The following is a 19245-nucleotide window of genomic DNA, read 5'->3' as shown; positions in this document are numbered from 1 at the left end:
GAGGGGTAGTTGCAGCACAACAGACCAGGGAGAGCAGAAGGGCGTGGCAGTAAAATGGACCATGGAGGACAGGAGGAAGAGGATAGGGGCATGGAACATAGACAGGCAGGGTAGAGTTTTTTACAGTCATCTTAAAATGCTAGGCAGGTGGGAGGGGAATGACAGCTCAACAGAACACTCGGAGTAGATAGGAGGGGCAGGTCCATGGTACATGGTGGGCAAAAAGGATGGAGCATGGGCATGCACACAGACATCGGGGGCAGGGGGAAGTAGAATCTAGGTAGCAAGCTAAGCACAGAGGCTAAGCAGGAGGATAATGATGTGTCATGGAATTGGGCAATGGTGGGCAGGAGGAGTGGACTGGTACATCATGCAAGATGGATGGCACTGGCAGCACATCAGACCATGTATGGCAGGAGGGTGGAGGCTAGTGCATGGATTCAGACAACAGAGGATAGGGAGGAAGTGGATGGGGCAGCAAGTTCAGAGATGGAGAGAAAGGTAGTGGCAGATCAATGGCCACACAGAGCTGTAATGAGGGAGCAAGGGCATGGCCTTGGACAATGGATGGCAAGGGGGAGAGGTGGCAGGAGCAGCAAGCTTGGGTGGGGGCAACACAATGCCAGCTCAGGCCCTGCTTCCAACCCCCCACCATCCATTGTGATAAGCATATTACATAACAGTAAAACACCTAGAAATTTGCTGAAAAATACAAAGATTACAGGGACTTTATATTTATTTATAGTTAGATTTCACTAGTACAAAACCAGTTAAATTCAGCAGTTATAGTCACCTGTGCTAACTATAACTCATGCCCCCGCAATGCACTACTTATGACCTCAGACATTCACGACATGGCGAGTGACATCACACAGGACATCACTCATGACATCTGAAATAAACTTTGAATGGAATGGAACTATAATCGTTAGAACTATTTAGGGATAGTGTGTGTATATTAACACCCCTTTTTTTCCTTTTCTTTCGTGTAAGAACCATTATAATATGAAAAGTGCCCAGATCAATATGGCCAATATCCTTTAACTTTAAAGTAATTGGTAGTCCATTGTTTATGTTGATGTTTGAAATTGTAAGTATTTTATTAAGAACAAGTCACGTTGACGAACATCTAGGTACGGCGGTCACGGGATAAGAAATGCTGAATTTACATTGTGTGCATACAGACGCCATTAATATATTCGGTGATTGCCAAGGAAGAAGTGTACAACACCTACAAAGAGGTGATTTGGTTGTATCGTTACCAACCATTTAATCTGTACTATTGTTGAACACAATTAGTTTTCACGTTTGTTTCATACTTTGCAGTAGCATTACTAGCTGGGTCCTGACGAAAGCACTTGACAGAGCAATGTCTGACTGTGCTGAAACATGTTGACCACTTTACCAATAATAAAGACAGCTATTTGTTAAGACTGTTTTTCTTGTACTGTTTTTAACTTGGATTATGAGAGACAATAATAAAGTTGTGGTCTCTCATAATGCATTTTTAATCTTCACTCTTCACCTATGCACTGCACTTAGTTTGCATACACTCTACTACTCTCATCTGTTAGCTGTCATATCAAAACATCCTCGGGCTCCCCATTATTATGATAGGTTTGTAGCCCTTAGGGTCACTAGTGTGACCATAAAGAGGAGACCCAGATGATGAAGCATGTCACCATCTTGGTGAGTGATGGGAATCCGGAAAAGTAGTTAATATTTTTCCACATGTTTTTCCACTCTTGTTACTTCTTTCTTGTTAGTTATGGTGGTGTCTCAGTGGTGTTTTTTCTGCAGACTTTGCTGTGTAGAGAATAGCTTTATAGACTCATGGATATTTCAGGTATTTAAGTAGAGTTGATATAGCCAGGTCTTCAGGCCTTTACGAAAGGTGAGCTCAGATTTCTCCGCACGCAGCAGAGGTGGGAGTGTGTTCCAGTTTTTGTTCACCAGGTAGCCGAATGAGCGTACTCCCTTCCTTGCCTTTTGTATCTTAGGTATTTTGAGCAGGTGCGCTCCTGTCGATCTCAACTGTCGACTGTAATTGTGACAGGTTAGAAAACCATGCAGATAGACAGGGCCTTTCCCCTGTATCCTCCGATGACAGAAGCACAGGGCTTTAAAAAGGATTCTCTTTCCAATTGGCAGCCAGTGAAGGGAGTCAAGAATGTTCGTCATTGAGGCATGCCCTGGTAGATTAAGGACATGGTGTGCCGCTGCATTTTGAATTCATTGAAGGCATTGCAGGCAGCATTTTGGCACACCCAGACATAGGACATTCCCGTAGTCTGATTGTGAGATCACCAAGGTGTGAACCGTGGTTTTCCTTGCTGATACAGGAAAAATGTCCACGTTTTTTTAGCATCTTGAGGGTGCTAAAGCATCTCCCTGCTACCTGCTAGGAGAAATTTGGTTCGAGCCACACTCCAAGATTTTGTAACTCTGTTTTAGGAATAGGGACATGCCCCAGTCTTTAGGGCCACCAGGCTGGACCCCAAATGGAGGGAGAATTCCCTATGATCATGACATCCGTCTTACTACTATTCAATTTTAGGCAGTTGTTTGACATCCATGAGGCCAGATCATTGAGACAGGAAGGGAACTGTATTGCTTACTCAAAAAAGTCTAGAGCAAGGGTCTCTACAAGCCAGGTGTCGTAAGCGTATGACACCACAGAAATCTTGCAATTGTACATAATATCAGCCAGTGGACTGATATACATATTAAAGAATGTGGGAATAAGGTTAGAGCCCTGTGGAACCCCTTGAAGGAGTGGAAGAATTTTAGATTGAAAAGGGTGCTTTACAATTTGGAAAATACAGTCTTCTAGGAAGGACCACATCCACTTTAGTGCTACCCCATCCAGTCCGAACACCTGGAGATGCTGAAGAAGTAGTTTGTGGGATACCGTGTCGAAGGCGGCGCTTAGGTCCAACAGGACCGGCGTCCAACTGTCTCTGTATAGACTCTGTTGCAAAGAGGAGTGCTGACTCAGTTGAAAAGGATGTTCTAAAACCTGATTGTGTAGGATGTAGAAGATTTTGTGAGTTGATATGTGCCACTAATTGTTAATTCACAACTTTCTCTGTGATTTTAGAGATGTAGGGGAGTAGAGAAATAAGGCAGGGATTGTCCAACAGCTCGGGATTAGCTGAGGTCTTTTTTTAAAGTTATGACAGTTGCGTGTTTTCATGACCAAGGGACCTCCCCACATTTACAGGATGTGTCTATTAGTTTTTGTATAAAGGGAGTTATCAGTTCAATGCCCTACCTTATTCTGCTAGGTGACACTTCTTTGAGCTCTATTGTGGGGGGGGAATGAAATTCCCTCAGGGGTTAGAACCTGAGCTCCATAGGTTTCTCTTCTTGTCCGATAGGGCCATTAAGGGCTTCCTCCGGGAAAGAGTTCTATATATTTGATATTTTTTGAAGGAAGAAATCGGCAATCAGATTGCACCGCTCCTCGGAGCTGATCGGTGTAGTCAGTGTCCTCTCAAGAGATGATATATCTTTCAGAGTAGCAAACAGTTCCTTGGATTAGTTTTCTGCCATATCAATTTTCTCCTTTTAATACATTGAGCGCCTCTTTTTTAGTAGTGAATGGTACTTATTCTGTTTTGTCTTATAAGCTTCCTTAGATTCGTTAGAGAAGGCTACCCTCCATTTACGCTCTAGGCGCTTACAGACTTGTTTAGCACTTGATGTCACTAACCATGTCATGAGTGATGTAATATGTGACGTCATTAGCAGTGCATTGCGGGGGCATGTATTATATATAGCTCAGCTAACTATAACAGCTGAATTTGTCTGGTTTTGGACGAGTGAAATGTCAGACTAACTATAACGTCCCTCAAACCTGTGTTTTTTCAGTGAATATATATATGTGTGTATATATATATATATACCTGTGGTGTTGTGGTGTTGTGCCTGGAGTGATGGATGTCTTTTGTTATTTTACAGCTCGGCAGGGACTGCACTGTACTAGTCCTATGCTTAAAGACTTTGCTGTTTAAATGGCAAAAGACTTTGTTATTTTCTATCTCGGCGTGGATAGCACTGTGCTAATCCTATGCTTAAAAACTTTGATAGAAAAACAGACATTAGAGGTGAGCAGATCTAGAGTGTCGCTGGTGTTGAGAGTGCTCTAACAGGAGCTGCTTTCCACTTAAACTGAGACCTACCCAGAGTTCTCTCCTTCTTTTTTCATAATTTATGCGTCACTCTATGCCTGAAAGGGTTTTGTTTTGACTTAATACTGGGTGCTCCCTTGTGTCTGGACAAAGCTGTACCTCTCTGAAGAGCTCTGGTTGGAGCGGGGCACTGTGTCCGGGGTTGCTTTTGCTAGTTTCAGGTTGGCTTGAATTGGTGTTTTACCGGTTCAAAGCTGTGGTGTTGTGCCTGGAGTGATGGATGGCTTTTGTTATTTTACAGCTCGGCAGGGACTGCACTGTACTAGTCCTATGCTTAAAGACTTTGCTGTTTAAATGGCAAAAGACTTTGGGGCAGATTTATGAAGGCCTTGCGCCGCCGGTGCGTCACTTTTTCCCATGTTAAAAATGACGCACCGGCGGCGCAAGGCCTTCATAAATCTGCCCCTTTGTCATTTTCTATCTCGGCGTGGATAGCACTGTGCTAATCCTATGCTTAAAAACTTTGATAGAAAAACAGACATTTGAGGTGAGCAGATCTAGAGTGTCGCTGGTGTTGAGAGTGCTCTAACAGGAGCTGCTTTCCACCTAAACTGAGACCTACCCAGAGTTCTCTCCTTCTTTTTTGTATATATATATATATATACATATATATATATATATATATATATCTCAAAAAAAGGAGGTTGTTATGCTGCAAAATTGCTGGTGGTGCTTGCAAAACAGTGCCACAGCTGCTGCAAAAATATCAAGATATATCCCAAACTCTATTAAGAGAAAGGGAACCAGCACTCTAAGTCAGGGGAAAATAACCTGTTTAATGAATCAGGTCAACCCAGACACAAGAACACAAGAGACTGCCTTTCTCAATCTGACATGCGCCTTATTGGTGCTCCATTTTAAACATCAAAAGCCATAGACATAAACAATGTGCTTCACAGTAGCAGCAACAATGAATGGAATATATGGAGAAGCATAACACTTTTAACATCTACAATTGCAATAACTTCTAAATATTAATGGTAGTTTTAAAACTCTTAAATGAGTAATTATGAAACTAACGTCCAGCTAGTGCCATTGAGCGCCAAGCCTGTAATCAGTGAGATTGCTTATGTTGCAATGTTCCATGACTCGTCATAATGACATGCATTAAAACCTGGACTGAAATTTAATTCAAGTCCTCTGCTGCAACAAGTGAGTTTACAATGTCTTTCATCAAACGCAAACCAAAATTGTGAATATCAATTTCCTTTTTGTTTGTTTTTTTAAAGCACTCAAATGACTTTTTAAACACCAATGCCGCTTTCCATAAGTTTCCAGTGACTCCTTTAAAACCTCGAGAAAAAACTCTGCCCTTGTACTTCCAATAAATATTGAGCAGAGGCTCAAAATTAAACTTCCAATTGGAATCCTCACAAGGAAGGCAGCACACAACTTAGTTATAGTTCATGTTTTCGGTTTGATGCGATTCTTCAACCAATATTAGGGTCCCATGGCCTGACCACTCGGCCAGCCTGGGCGTAGTGGGCTTAGGGAAGCTACGCAGAGTGCCAAGGAGATCAAAACAATTTCCGCACACTCCACGTAGCTCCGCTATGCGACACCCACCTCCCATCCACGCAATTAACAATTTTTGGCAACTTTAAAAAAAAAGCCATTTAAAGAATAAGAAAACGTCTTACCTGATCTGCGGCATCCCCGGACTGCCATCTTCCTCCATTGCAATTTCTTCAAGAAAACTGAGCATGCATGTGCGCCCACGCATGTGCATTTCTCGTGAGGGAGGCCAACTGTGCTCCGCCGCGAGTGTCCAGAGGTTTACTTGCCCCACCTACTTCACAGAACGCGGAACAGGCAAAACTCTGCACATTCTGTGGGCGGAGTGGAGTTGTCCACCCACCCTTAGCCTTTATCGCGGAGCCCAGCTCCAAGCGCAGGTGGCAATCCTAGGGTGTGGTCCAGGCATGTCATGGAAGATCCACAGCGCCCCCCAAGTGAGTCTCTGCTCCCAGTGCAGAACCTTCACCTCCACCTCTGCCATCTCCTCATCTCTACTCCTCTCTCTCCATGCTTGGGGGCATTCTATTACCTAAATATAATGTCTCTGTAATCTTTGTTTTTTTAGTGAATTTCTAAGGTTTTTCCAATTCTAGTTCCCAACAATACCATCCCTGTAACCTTTGGTTGTGTTGTGAATTTGTAATTGTTTTCAAATGTTACTTTCTAACTGTCACCAGAAACCTTTGACAATGAGGGCCTCATTATGATGTGCAGAATCAGGACCAACCGACCTCTGGTGAGCGGTCCCGACAGCAGCATTAGGATTTCAATTTTGCCACACATCCATATATCCACTTTCCCATTTCTCTATGGGAGCTTCTGCCACAGTTGGAAACCGGCTGCAGCACAAACCCCCATAGAGAAATGGGTGTTTTTGTTAATATCTGTACCACATGGCAGGCAGCACATTGTTCTTGCCACTCGGTGTAGGGATTGATGGTGACATGTCAGAAAGCCCAACATGAAAAGGCTGTGAGAATCAGTCATCGTAACCCTGACAGGGAAAATGCCATCCTTAAGGGATTAAGTGCCAGTTTTGACTGTTGGAAGCCACTCAGACTGACCTTCTCATTTCAATTCTGACCGCCTTATTCGTGATACAGCAGTTGGAACTGAAGATGTCAGTCAGAAAACATCTGTCCGCAGGTCGTGGGCTTTCCAACCAATATCTTTATCAGGGCCTGAGTGTGTGAGTGAGTGTATGAGTGTCTTAGTGGGTGTATGAGCCTCTGAGTAGATCCGTGAGTGGGTAAGAGAGATTAAGAGTGATTCTGTAAGTGGGTATAAGACTGACTGTGTCTGTGAGTGTATGTACATGTCTGAGTGAATCGGTCTGTAAGTTGCTGTGAGAGTGTCTTAGTTGTTTTGTCAGTTGGTGCATGAGTGCTTTTTTCTGCTCACTTCTTACCCTTATTTTGCCTCTCTCTGCTCATTGCAGGCCTTTATTTTTTTCCATTTTTGCTCATTTCTGTCCTGTATTTTGCCTCTTTCTGCTAGTTTCTGACATTTATTTTGCCTCTTTCTGCTAATTTTTGACTTTTGTTTTGGCTTTTTCTGATCATTTCTGACCTTTATTTTGACTCTTTCTGCCATTTCTGAACATAATTTTACCTCTTTCTGCTAATGTCTGATATCTATTTTGCTTCTTTCTGCTTGTTTCTGACCTTTATTTTCCTTCTTTCCGCTCGTTTCTGTTATCTATTTTTCCTGTTTCTTTTTGCCTCTTGCTGCTTCTTTCTGATTTCTATTCTTCCTCTTTATGTTTGTTTCTCACCTCTATTCTGACTCTATCTGCTCAATTTTCACATTTATTTTGCTTCTTTCTGCTTGTTTCTCTCATTTTTTTGCTTCTTTCTGCTCGTTGCTGATCTTTATTCTGCCTCTTTTTGCTAGTTTCTGACAGTTATTCTGCCTCGTTCTGCTCATGTCTCACATTTATTTTGCTTCTTTCTGCTTGTTTCTCACATTTTCGTGCTTCTTTCTGCTCGTTGTTTATCTTTATTCTGACTTTTTTTGCTTGCTGCTGACCTTTGTTCTGCGTCATTTCTCATGTTTATTTTGCCTCTTTTCGATCATTGTTAATCTTTATTTTGCCTCTTTCTGCTTGTTTCTGACCTCTATTCTTCCCTTTTCTGCTAATTTCTGCCCTTTACTATGCCTCTTTCTGCTCATTGCTGCCCTTTATCCTACCTCTTTCTGCTTATTTCTGACCCGTTTCTTGCCTTTATTTTGCCTTTTTCTCTTCTTTTCCCCCAGCACTGTGGGGGGGGAGCCTCAAGTCACCCACGGTCCCAACTGGTTCCACGCCTCCTAGAGCCCCCAATCAGTGAGAACAATCCTTTCATCTGTTTCTCTGCCTGCCTGACAGCAGGCAAGGAAACATACAAAAACTCAGCTCTCAGCAAGTGGAAGAGGTTTCACAGCTCCCACTTGCTGAGAGGGGACTTCGTGTGTGCTCTGACTTGATGGGTGCTGTGAAAGCTCCCACCAAGTCAGAGCAAATAGCTATGTTCTGGGAGTGGACATCCCAGGAAATAGCAGGAGCCAGCCATGGGGGTGGGGGGGGTGTCAGACCCTAGAGCCATTCTTGGTTGCAGGAGGGGGGCCATGCAAGCCCTCTCTTTTGATCTCCTTGGGTTTGCCAGGGCAGGTGGAAGTCCCCAGAGCTGTATATGGCCCGGGATGGGAGGCCTGAAGAACCCCTCCCAGTTTTTGAAGTGATTTGGCCCTGGGGAAGTTATGACCCCCGTGGCTTTCAATAAGCCCAGGAGGGGGTCCCCATGGTCCCCTCCAGGGTCAGGGTATTCCTACCCTGACCCCTTTGTTATATTTTGAAAATTATTTGCGGAAAAAGTCCCAAGCATCTTCCAGGTTGAAGTGCTGGTAGCCAATCAGATTACAGCGCAGGGACTGCCGGATTCACGGAGAATCCATGACCCCAGATATACAAATTTGGATTTTGGGTAATATCCCTAAAACTATAAAAGGGGAAATGCACCAAACTACCAAAATGTATTACTCTGAACCAAGATCTACCTTTTGTGGCACATTTGGTGAAATTCTGTCCAGTGATTCAGGCTATAGTCGTATCTAAAGTCGCCCATGGGAATTAACATGAGGAAAATGTGCAGAAATAGGACTTCATCTGATATTTGTTTCTCAATAAAGTTACACCCGTTATCGTATAACCAAAAACTTTCCAGACCTAATTCCCCCATTGAAATGTTTTGTGGCATTTAGTCAAGGGAGTGCAAAGGAAAAATTAGGGCCCCGAAACACACTTGCTCTACAGTGCATTTTACAAAGACGTTTGTATTTCATGTAGTAGCAAAACGAATGAACGGATTGCAATGAAATGTCACAGCAATGTACATTAGACTATGTAGATGATTCTGTTTGCTATTTCAAGTGATGTTATGAGCTAATTATTAAGTTATAAGGGTCAACATCTTAGTGATATATGTGTAGCACATTACTAGTAACAGTAACAAGGAAGCTGACAAATTAACTAGAGTGCATATTGTAAGTTTCAGATTTACTACATGAATGAATGAAGGACCTATTAACGGTCAAATGCTAATGGAAATCTATAAACAAATACATTACAAATTGAATACATCTTAATCTACATACGTTTTCTTTGCACGCCCTATGACTCTCAAAATAAAACTGTGCCGCGCAAGCCAAGCAAATAAATCTTCATTATCTACGCCTATGCAACAAAATGAAAAGGTGGCCTAGCAGTGAGCTTCACAAACTGCTATCTGGAGGACATGATAATTGGCCACTAGGAAAATAGTAATAATAATATCAATGTTTATAACAAGAATAATCATGGTCTTTCACTCACTTTGGGCTTTATTCATTGCACAATCCTACTAAGAGTGCCAAAGAAGTCCAAAAATGAAACTAGAATATATATATGTAAAGTTTAAGAATTACTACATAAACAACTAAAAGACACATTTATGGTCAGATGATGCATACCAAATACATTAGATAAAAATAAATAAATCGGATTACAGTTGTTGATTATCACTCTGTAGCTATAATTAGTATTCCCAGAGATGGAAATTCCTTGAATGTTAAGTTCCTAAAAACTTTCCACCTATTTGACAAATTCCAACACAAATTTCCAGATCTTTAGCATTTTTTGCATTTTGAGAAGATGACATGTATGTAGTGAATCATTAAGGGGATGTAAAGATAAAAGGGTGGTCCTAAAACAAATTTTTCCATCCATGCATGTTCCATAAGCTATTGAATTTGATGTAGCGCGAAAATGGTTGAACAGATTTACATGATATTTAGCAGGAGTATACATTATAGTGTACAGATTATGATTTTTTGGGTGCGGCAGTTAAATAATCCAATTTTATCTTAAGTTATAAGGCATTTAAACTTAGTGATATTAGCCTCTGCAGTACATTTGCAGGATTACTCCAAATGTCGTGAATCTACCACAGTACATGGCTGAAAAAATATTAAAACATATATAAAAAATATAGAAATACATTTCCCTACCTATGACCACTTTAATAAAGAGGTATGGACCTACTACTTACCTATATCTAAGGCCCTAACACTGAACACAGCCAAAGCGTAGTAAAAATAATACGGCTACCTTTTCATTCTCTAAAATTGCCATGTACCACGGTATACTGCAAAGTTACCACGGTATGCCATGGCCCAAAATGTAACTAAGGCCTAGCTGTATTATTGGATTGCTGTACCCCTGTGTCACGCATGATGCTTCATGTGCAACACAATACTTAAGTCAGATTCGCAATACAAGACTATCAAAAGCGTGGCCCTGCGTTGATTGGCAAATCTGGAGACATGCAAGGCAGCTCAATTGATTATTTTGTCTTACTCTACACTCCATAATCAACACTGCTGCTCAATTTCACATACATCTGTACGCCACTGTACTGTACTCCACTAAAGGGTATTCCACACTATGCCACTCTATTCTATGAATCCACTCTATGACACTCCACTCTCCACCCTATTTCACTGCAAGCAGCTCCACTGTACACCACTACACTCTATGCTCTTAAACTGCATGCACCTCCACTCTACACCTCTCCAGTCTACTTCATTCCACTGTGTGCCACTCTACTGGACGCTCCTCCACTAAATGTGATTCTACAAGTCGTTCCACTTCACACCACTCCACTTTATGCTATTCCACTCTGTGCCACTTAATTCTACTGTACTTTATTCCACTATATGCCACTCCACTCTACACTACTCTTCTCTATGCCATTCCAGTGCATGGCATTCCACTAAACGATACTTCATTCTACATTATTCCATTTTACGCCACTCCAATGACGCCACTCTACTGTATGACATTACACTCCGTGCCACTCCACTGTACGTTACTCCACTACACACTATTACACTCTACGCCACTCCACTGTACAATGCTCCACTCTACGCCACTACATTATACGCTATTACACTGTACACCCCTCCACTTTATGCCAGTCCACTCTAGGCTATGACACTGTATGCAACCCCACTCTACATAACTTCAATATATGTCACTCCACTGTATTCCACTAGGCTATACGCTACTCTAGTATATGCTATTCCACTCTATGCCATTCCACTGTATGCCACTCCACTCTCTGCTATTCCACTGAATGCCACTCCACTGTATGCTATTTCACTGTGTGCCTCTACAGTGTATGCTACTCCCCTCTACGATTCTATGCTATTCCTGTGGATGCCATTCCACTGTTTGCTAGTTCACTGTATGTTATTATACTCTACCACAGTCCACTGTACACCCCTTCACTCTATGCTATTCCACTGTATGCCACTTGACTATAGGCTTCTCCACTCTATGCCACTCTAGTGTACATGACTCCACTTTACACAACTCCAGTCTACACTAGTCCATTGTAAGCCACTCCATTGTACACCACTCCACCATATGTTATTCCACATTACCCCACTGTATGCCACTCCAGTTTACAACACACTGACTGCCAATCTGCTCCACGCTATTCCACTCTACACTATTCTACTCTATGTCACTCTACTGTACTCCACTCTATGCTATTCCACTGTATGACACTTCATTCTACGCTATTGCCCTCTATGCAACTTCAATATTATCCACTCTACCCTACTCCTCTATATGCCACTCCACTGTATGCTATCACACACTACCTCACTGCACAATACACCACTCCAGTCTACACCACTTCACTGTACAGCACTCCACTGTACAATGCTACACAACACGACATTACACTCCACACCACGCTACACCACTTCGGTCCTTACTACTGCATTGTATGCCATTCTACTGTACACTACACCACTGTATGCTTTTCCACTGAACAACACTCGACTTCACACTATTCAGCTTTATGAAACTCCACCATATGCTACTCCACTCTACGCCCCTCCAGTGTACTCTAATTCACTTTATTACTCCACTCTACAAAACTCTACTGAAGTCTATGCCACTTTTCTAGAATCTACTCCACTCTATCCCCGTACACTCCACTGTCTAAATTTGTATTCAACTCTTCCCATATACGCTAATGTACAACACTCTACTAACATTCTGCTCCATTCTACAACAGCTCCAACACTGTACAACACAGCACTCCACTCTACTGTATGTGACTCCACTCATATTTATAACAGTTTCCTTGACCCTATGCTATGCCACTTTAACGTATGCCACCCCACTCTGCCATAATCCACTTTACCCTACTCCACTCTATGCCACTCCAATATAAACCAATCCACCTTACGCTATTCAACTTTATGCCCTTCTACACTTCTTCAACACTCCACTGTACAGTATTTTACTGTTTTAAACTGTTTGCTGTACGATATTAAACTATTTACTACTCAATTTTATGGTAATTCACTCTATGCTTCTATGGTGTACGCTACTCCACTCTACCCTACTCCTCTGTATGACACTCGCCTCCACTTTATGTAACGTTACTCTATAAAAGTCTACCACACTTTAGGGCACTCTAAAACATTCTACACCACTCTATCCCCGTACACTCCACTGCCTAGCTCTATGCTCCATTCTACGCCCCTACACTCCATCCTACAACACTCTATTCCACTGTTCGATACTTTTATATATGACACAGCACTACTCTATACTGTACCTCACTCCAATTTATAATAGTTTACTACCTACGTTTCACCACTCCACTTGACTCTACTTCACTGTACGAGACTTTACCTCAATCTACTATTCAATAATTCACTCTGTGCAGCTCCACTGTTTGACACACTACTGTACACTATCCAACTACACTCTATAACACTCAACTACAGTGTATGCCACTCTCTGAAACTGTACTCTACTGTATGCCACTGTACAACACTCTACTTCACCCGGTGCCGCTCTAAGATACTCTAGTCCACTATATGACACTTTACACAACTCTTTGTATACCACTGTACCCCACTTTACTCCATTCTGCTCCATGACACAGTACTCCACTACTCCACTGTACGCCACTCCACTCAAAAGCACTTTATTCCATTGTACCATATAAAAATGTATGCTAATCCACTCTAACATGCTCTGTAACACTGCACAGTACTGTACACCACTCCACTCTACAAGCCTCAACTAGACTGTATGGCACTGGACTCTACTGTATTATATTTCTTTCCAATACCGAACGACACACCACTACACTCTACTGCACAACACAGTACTCCAATTTATGAACTTTATTCAACTATATGCTACATCACTCTATTCTACTGTACATAATGCCACTATAGTAAAAAACATGCCACTCACTCTATGACACTTTACTCCCCTTTACACTACTCCACTCAAGTGTACTCCACTCCACTATGCTCCACTCTACTGCACTTTATCCCATTCTACCTCACTGTACCAAACTCCGCTCTACACCGCTCCATTGTCTGACACTTTACTGCACTGAATGCATCTTCATTCTACAACACTGTATTACACTATATGCCTTTCCACTCTAGGCCACTGTACTACACTGTATGACACTCGATGACACACCCCTCAATTTCTCTTTATGATATGCCACTAAACTACATAACACAGCACTGCACTCTACGACACTCTCCTTCATGGAACTCTACGATGCTCCAATTGATGATATTCCACTCTACTACACTCTACTTCACCTAACTCCACTCTAAAACACTCCATTCAATGACAGTCTTTGAGACCCTACTCACCTGTTTGACACACTAATTCACTGTACAACTCGCTGCTTCAGTCTACGATACTTGTTTCCACTGTGTGAGATACCATGTCACTATACTATATAACACTTTACTACACTGTACAATACACCACTACACTCTGCTCCACTCCTCTCTATTCCAATGAACAATACTGTACTCCATAATAGTAGACTTTACTACACTGTCCTCTGCTGTACTGTTCTGTACTGTACAAGTTGAGCATCTTGAGGGGAGTGTACTGTATGACACTCCACATAACAACTCTCCACTCAAGACACTTTACTCTACGATTTGATAAAAATGTTTGTATTAAAAATTGTTAAGAAAAACATTATCCCTCAATGGAAAAAACTAAGGGTAAAGCTTGGTTACAATTAGGAAAACTTTTTTCCCTAAACTACACAAACTTTAAAACTCTGCAATTACAGGTATAACTTTCATTTACAATTTTCCACCTCCTTCAAATTATTATAAGTAGTGCACCTTGTTTCACACTTTTTCCAGCTTGCTAACCTCACAAATCTAATTAATTCTTCTAATTTCCCCATATCTACTTTAGTCTCTGTCAACCCCGCATACCTCTTTGTTTCCTTTTATATTCCTCTCTGTGTCTGCAGCCTTCTTTGTTGTCTTCTTTGTCTTTTTCCTTCTGAACCCTCTGTTTTTCTTACTTTTGCTTAAATCTCATCCTTTCCCTTGATTTTACAATTCTCCTCTACAATCCCTTCTCCTTCTATTTTGGTTAGCAATAATTTCAGATTTGTTGGTTGTTGCTTTTACCTTGTGTAAATACTTCAGTTTGCAGTTATATTATCAAATAAGTGTTTTTGGTTTTTGTCCAGCCCCCACCCAGACCAACATGGTTGGTAGTGTTATTATTGAATGTATGCCCTTCCGTCCAGAACCTACCCAGGCCAACACGGTGCAGGAAGAGGGCCAGGAGCACGACCATTACGTGGAAGCTATGGGAAGCAAACAGCTGCTGCTCGATTAAGTAGTAAGATGGTGAGTCGATTGCCTTTCTCAATGATAACTGCTGTTTTTGTTAAGGTATTTCTTGCTTCCTACACTCTGAACCCAGTCCCCCATTGTCCACATTCACCTATGTTTCTCTCATTGCCTCTCTGTCATTTAAATTATAGGGTAGAAGAGTTGTGTTGCCTAATGTCTACTTATAGTTACTGCCATCTCCCATTGTGTTCCCATCTCAACATGAACACCATAGCTGTGGGGCTTCTTTTTAGCCCCACTTCAGTGGCAACAGCCTTTTCTCCTATTTGCATTTGCTTCATTCTTCAAAATTATCCTTTTTCACTTAAACTTTTGCACTTATCATCCTTGGTTAGCCTAATCCTTTTAATTCCTTCTTCAACGTTTCCTCGTGCAAGGGAATGCTAATTTCCCAAGGAGGTCAAAATTAATAGTATAAGCGAAGCAGGGTGTGAGTGGGCTGCGCGAGGGGGGTAGACCCACAGAATGGTCAAATTAAATGGGAAAATATTTAGTGAGAATCCAGAGGGGAGTTGTGAAAGGCACAGGAAAGGGCGGGTAATCGAAGAACTGATTTAGTTGTAGATTAGTGGTAACCAGGCGTGATATGGAGGGTAAATGACAGAAAATGTAACATATGCATGGTTTTAAAATGAGTTTGTAAAACATGTCCCATTGTTATTTGCAGTTTGTTCCCTGACGAAGGACCAATGAGGTCCGAAATGCATTGGAAGATAATAAACTGCTAGAATTGAACCATGCTTCAGTCGTGTCTTTGGGATGAGAGGTTCTGAGGGCCCACCAAGACATATGAAACTTGGGAAATTAGCATTCCCTTGCACGAGGAAACGTTGAAGAAGGAATTAAAAGGATTAGGCTAACCAAGGATGATAAGTGCAAAAGTTTAAGTGAAAAAGGATAATTTTGAATACAATGAAGCAAATGCAAATAGGAGAAAAGGCTGTTGCCACTGAAGTGGGGCTAAAAAGAAGCCCCACAGATATGGTGTTTATGTTCGACACGTGCAGTGTGGGCTGGCACGAAAAGCAGTGAGCACGCCGCATGATTTTAAATATGGATTATAAAAAGCGATGAAAAAAAGTAAGAAATCTTGGTGGAAGAAGAATGGAGTGCAACCCGTGTTTATGTGTACCCATCTCAACATGTGCCACATTTTCCCCCAACTTTTTCCTAAGGTTCTTTTTTTCTTATTTTTTTTTTTGCGGAGTTTTTTATAGCCCGAACTCAACCCGAACCGACTCGGGTATCAGAGCGCTTTACATAGCACCAGTTACGTTACATGAGGACACACATTGATTTTAGGCACGTAGAGATTAAGTGATTTGCCAAGTATCACAGGAGGTTTTGGTGTCATTACCGAGACTCGAACCCAGATCCCCAGGTCTGAGGTCGAGCGCCCTAGCCGTTAATGTTTTTCTTTTCCCTTCTGTTAACCACCTGATGCGTGAGTCATGTTACTCAACCTGTCCATAGCCACACATAAACCTATGCCTATCCCTGACCTTTTAGATCTTTCATAACATTAACTTGCTTGTGAAACTAAGAGAAATAAATATTTGTTGCACTGTAATGATTTAGTGATAGTGTCGGGATGCTGGCAATTAAAACCAGTAAGAATTGGGACTAGATAAAGAACAGGGCATCAAAATTATTATCGTTGTTACATCATTTATGTACCTATCGTTGACCAAAAATCATGCTACCCCACCTGGTTAGCTTAGTTAATGTTGCATGATATATGTAGTCAATCAATTTGCACAGCAACATTTATTTTGCCACTTTTTTCCCCATTGCAACATAACTTTTAGTCTAGTCATTTAAAAAAATGCATTTTAAGTGTCTGGTAAAAGTGTCACCACATGAATTATATACATTTACACTTTTCGCCCATATTAGTAAACATTTTATTAGGAAGCTTTTGATGGCTTAGCAAGGCGGTAGGTTTTTTGTGGGAGGAGAGGGCGGGAGATCTGTGGAAGGTGTAGATCTTTTAGGATGTTTTTGATGGTTTAGGGAGGAGGTGGTTCTGTTGTGGGAGGTGAGTTAGGGTTTAAATCTTGTTAAAAATAAAATACAAATCCTATTCATCTCAATAATATTTGTTTCCTTTTAAAAATGATTATGAGTATTTATTAATATTATGGTTAGTTGCTCCATTTGTTGTACTTTTCAACAAACAGGATGCTCCACCTACCTTCCATCAAAGCTGATGCTGAGCCACAAACCTGTCTCATCACAAAGAAATACTCCAATTCTCCATCTTCATTGTCTCCTCTCTAGTCTACTCTGTTCTTGACTTAAACTCCGTTACCTCCGTTACCAAGCTTGTGGCTACATCCAGTCCACCCTCCTGCAATCAGTGTTGTAAAACTTATGTTGCATTAGCTCAGCCTTTCTCATTCATGAATTGATGTCCCATTAGAGCACCCATCCGCTCATCAATCAGTAGTAGTACTATCTGTGTACTCTCCTACCCATTGCACCTAGGCACCATTCACCACTGAGAAGGAATACTACAACAACTAATCAAATGCAGGAGATATCTTTACATATAATATGCATACTTTTAAATCCTATCCAATCCTGAACTCAAACATTCCCTCCTTCTATTGTTTCTTACCTGTGCAGAAATATATTGTCTGCCACCTCTCCCTAAGACTTGTTGTTGGTGCAGAGTTTCCATTTTTTCAAAGGGCCCTAACAGGCCCAAAGAGGGAAGATGTCACAGGAAAACCATTTAAAAAAAAATTGTGAATGAAGCAAGCAAACCTGCTTAGCAGTATTCTCATTCTGCAGCATGAAATGAAAAGAAAGAAAGTGAATGGGAAATTCTAGAAAATTAATTATATTAAGGAAACAACACAATGTAGAGGGGACGCATTTATTAAATTAAGTATAATTAACATTCAAGTCACAGAAGGTTAGCTTTGGTAGAGTCATTAGGAAAACTGATTCTCAGTGGGGTGTACGTTTGTGTCAGAAAAGGTGTACACTGTTTATCATTGGCCTACCATTGTTATAATTTATTGTCTGCACTATGCTCGCCCATTTTGGCCTGGATGATCGGGATGAAGTGGGCAAATGAACATTTTTTTTAACCTTCCCCAGTGCCAGGCTAACAATGGGTGTACCACATCTACAATAATGAGGTGTGTTGATGGTGTAAAAGGACAACAGCACAATAGATCTCACAAGCTGGGGAAGAGGGTTAGCATATCAATGATAAAATGGGTGGAGGGAATTGCGTAAACTTTAGAGAGGGAAACACAACATTCAGCAAGTCCAAGAGTACGGTCCATCTGTCATGGAAAGAAGATGACAGTTAAATTAACCTTCACTGAGCCTGATTCACAAACAGTATTCACACTTGTTGCGGAGGCCCAGCAATTATGAGGGAGTGTCCGCACTCGAAGCGGAATGTTCGCAATGCAACCACCCCATAACTACAGGGCTTCCGCCATGAGTGCAGAGGCCCTGTGTGAATCAGGCCTTCAGTCTTTAGCAGCCAACAAACTCCCATGTTAGTTATAGTTAACTAGGCTGGACAGAACTGGCGTCTAAAATAGTAAAAATACATACAGTTATGACCGCATAGAAATGGTGCATCTGCATTCTGCTGGCATAGTATGCCTTGGGGGTAGACATGAACGGCAGAGCAGTCCCATCATGGAGGTTCTATGTCTTTGCAAAGGAGTTGGTCTCTAGAATTAGAAAAGAAAATAGCAATATTTTAGAGTCAAGGTAGATGCATGAAGAGGAGTAAGAGTGTGGAGCATAAGCTGCCATACAATTAATTAAGGGCCAATCTAGTAATCAACTTAGCGAGAGACACTGAGACAGACTTGCTTCGAGGGCAAGGAGGAGGCGGCGTGTGCTCTGCTGTTTCATATGCATGGCCTACCTCAGTAGAACAAAGGTAGTGAAGAGGGTGTTATTGTCCTGAAAGATTGGGTAAAGGTAGGTGGGGCCAAACGGGTGCAAGGAGATAGTGGACATTACAACTGGGAATTTAGGGCCCGATTCACAGAACTAACTTAAGACAAAATCCTAAACTTGCTACCATTTTGGTATTCACAGAAGGCACTTACTCATTTTGGTATTCACAGAAGACACTTACTCATTTCGGTATTCACAGAAGTTAGGAGTCCTAACTTTAGGACTCCTAAATAATACCTTTTGTGAATACTGAAAGTCTTAAAGTTAGGATTTTTCTCAGTTTAAGAGTAGTAAAGTTAGGACTCCTAACTTTAGGATTCCTAAATGCCTTCTGTGAATACCGAAAGTCTCAAAG

Source organism: Lissotriton helveticus, chromosome 8 (assembly GCF_964261635.1).
Source record: "Lissotriton helveticus chromosome 8, aLisHel1.1, whole genome shotgun sequence".
NCBI lineage: Eukaryota > Metazoa > Chordata > Amphibia > Caudata > Salamandridae > Lissotriton > Lissotriton helveticus.
The sequence above is the reverse complement of the archived record's forward strand: the minus strand, read 5'-3'. Positions refer to the sequence as shown.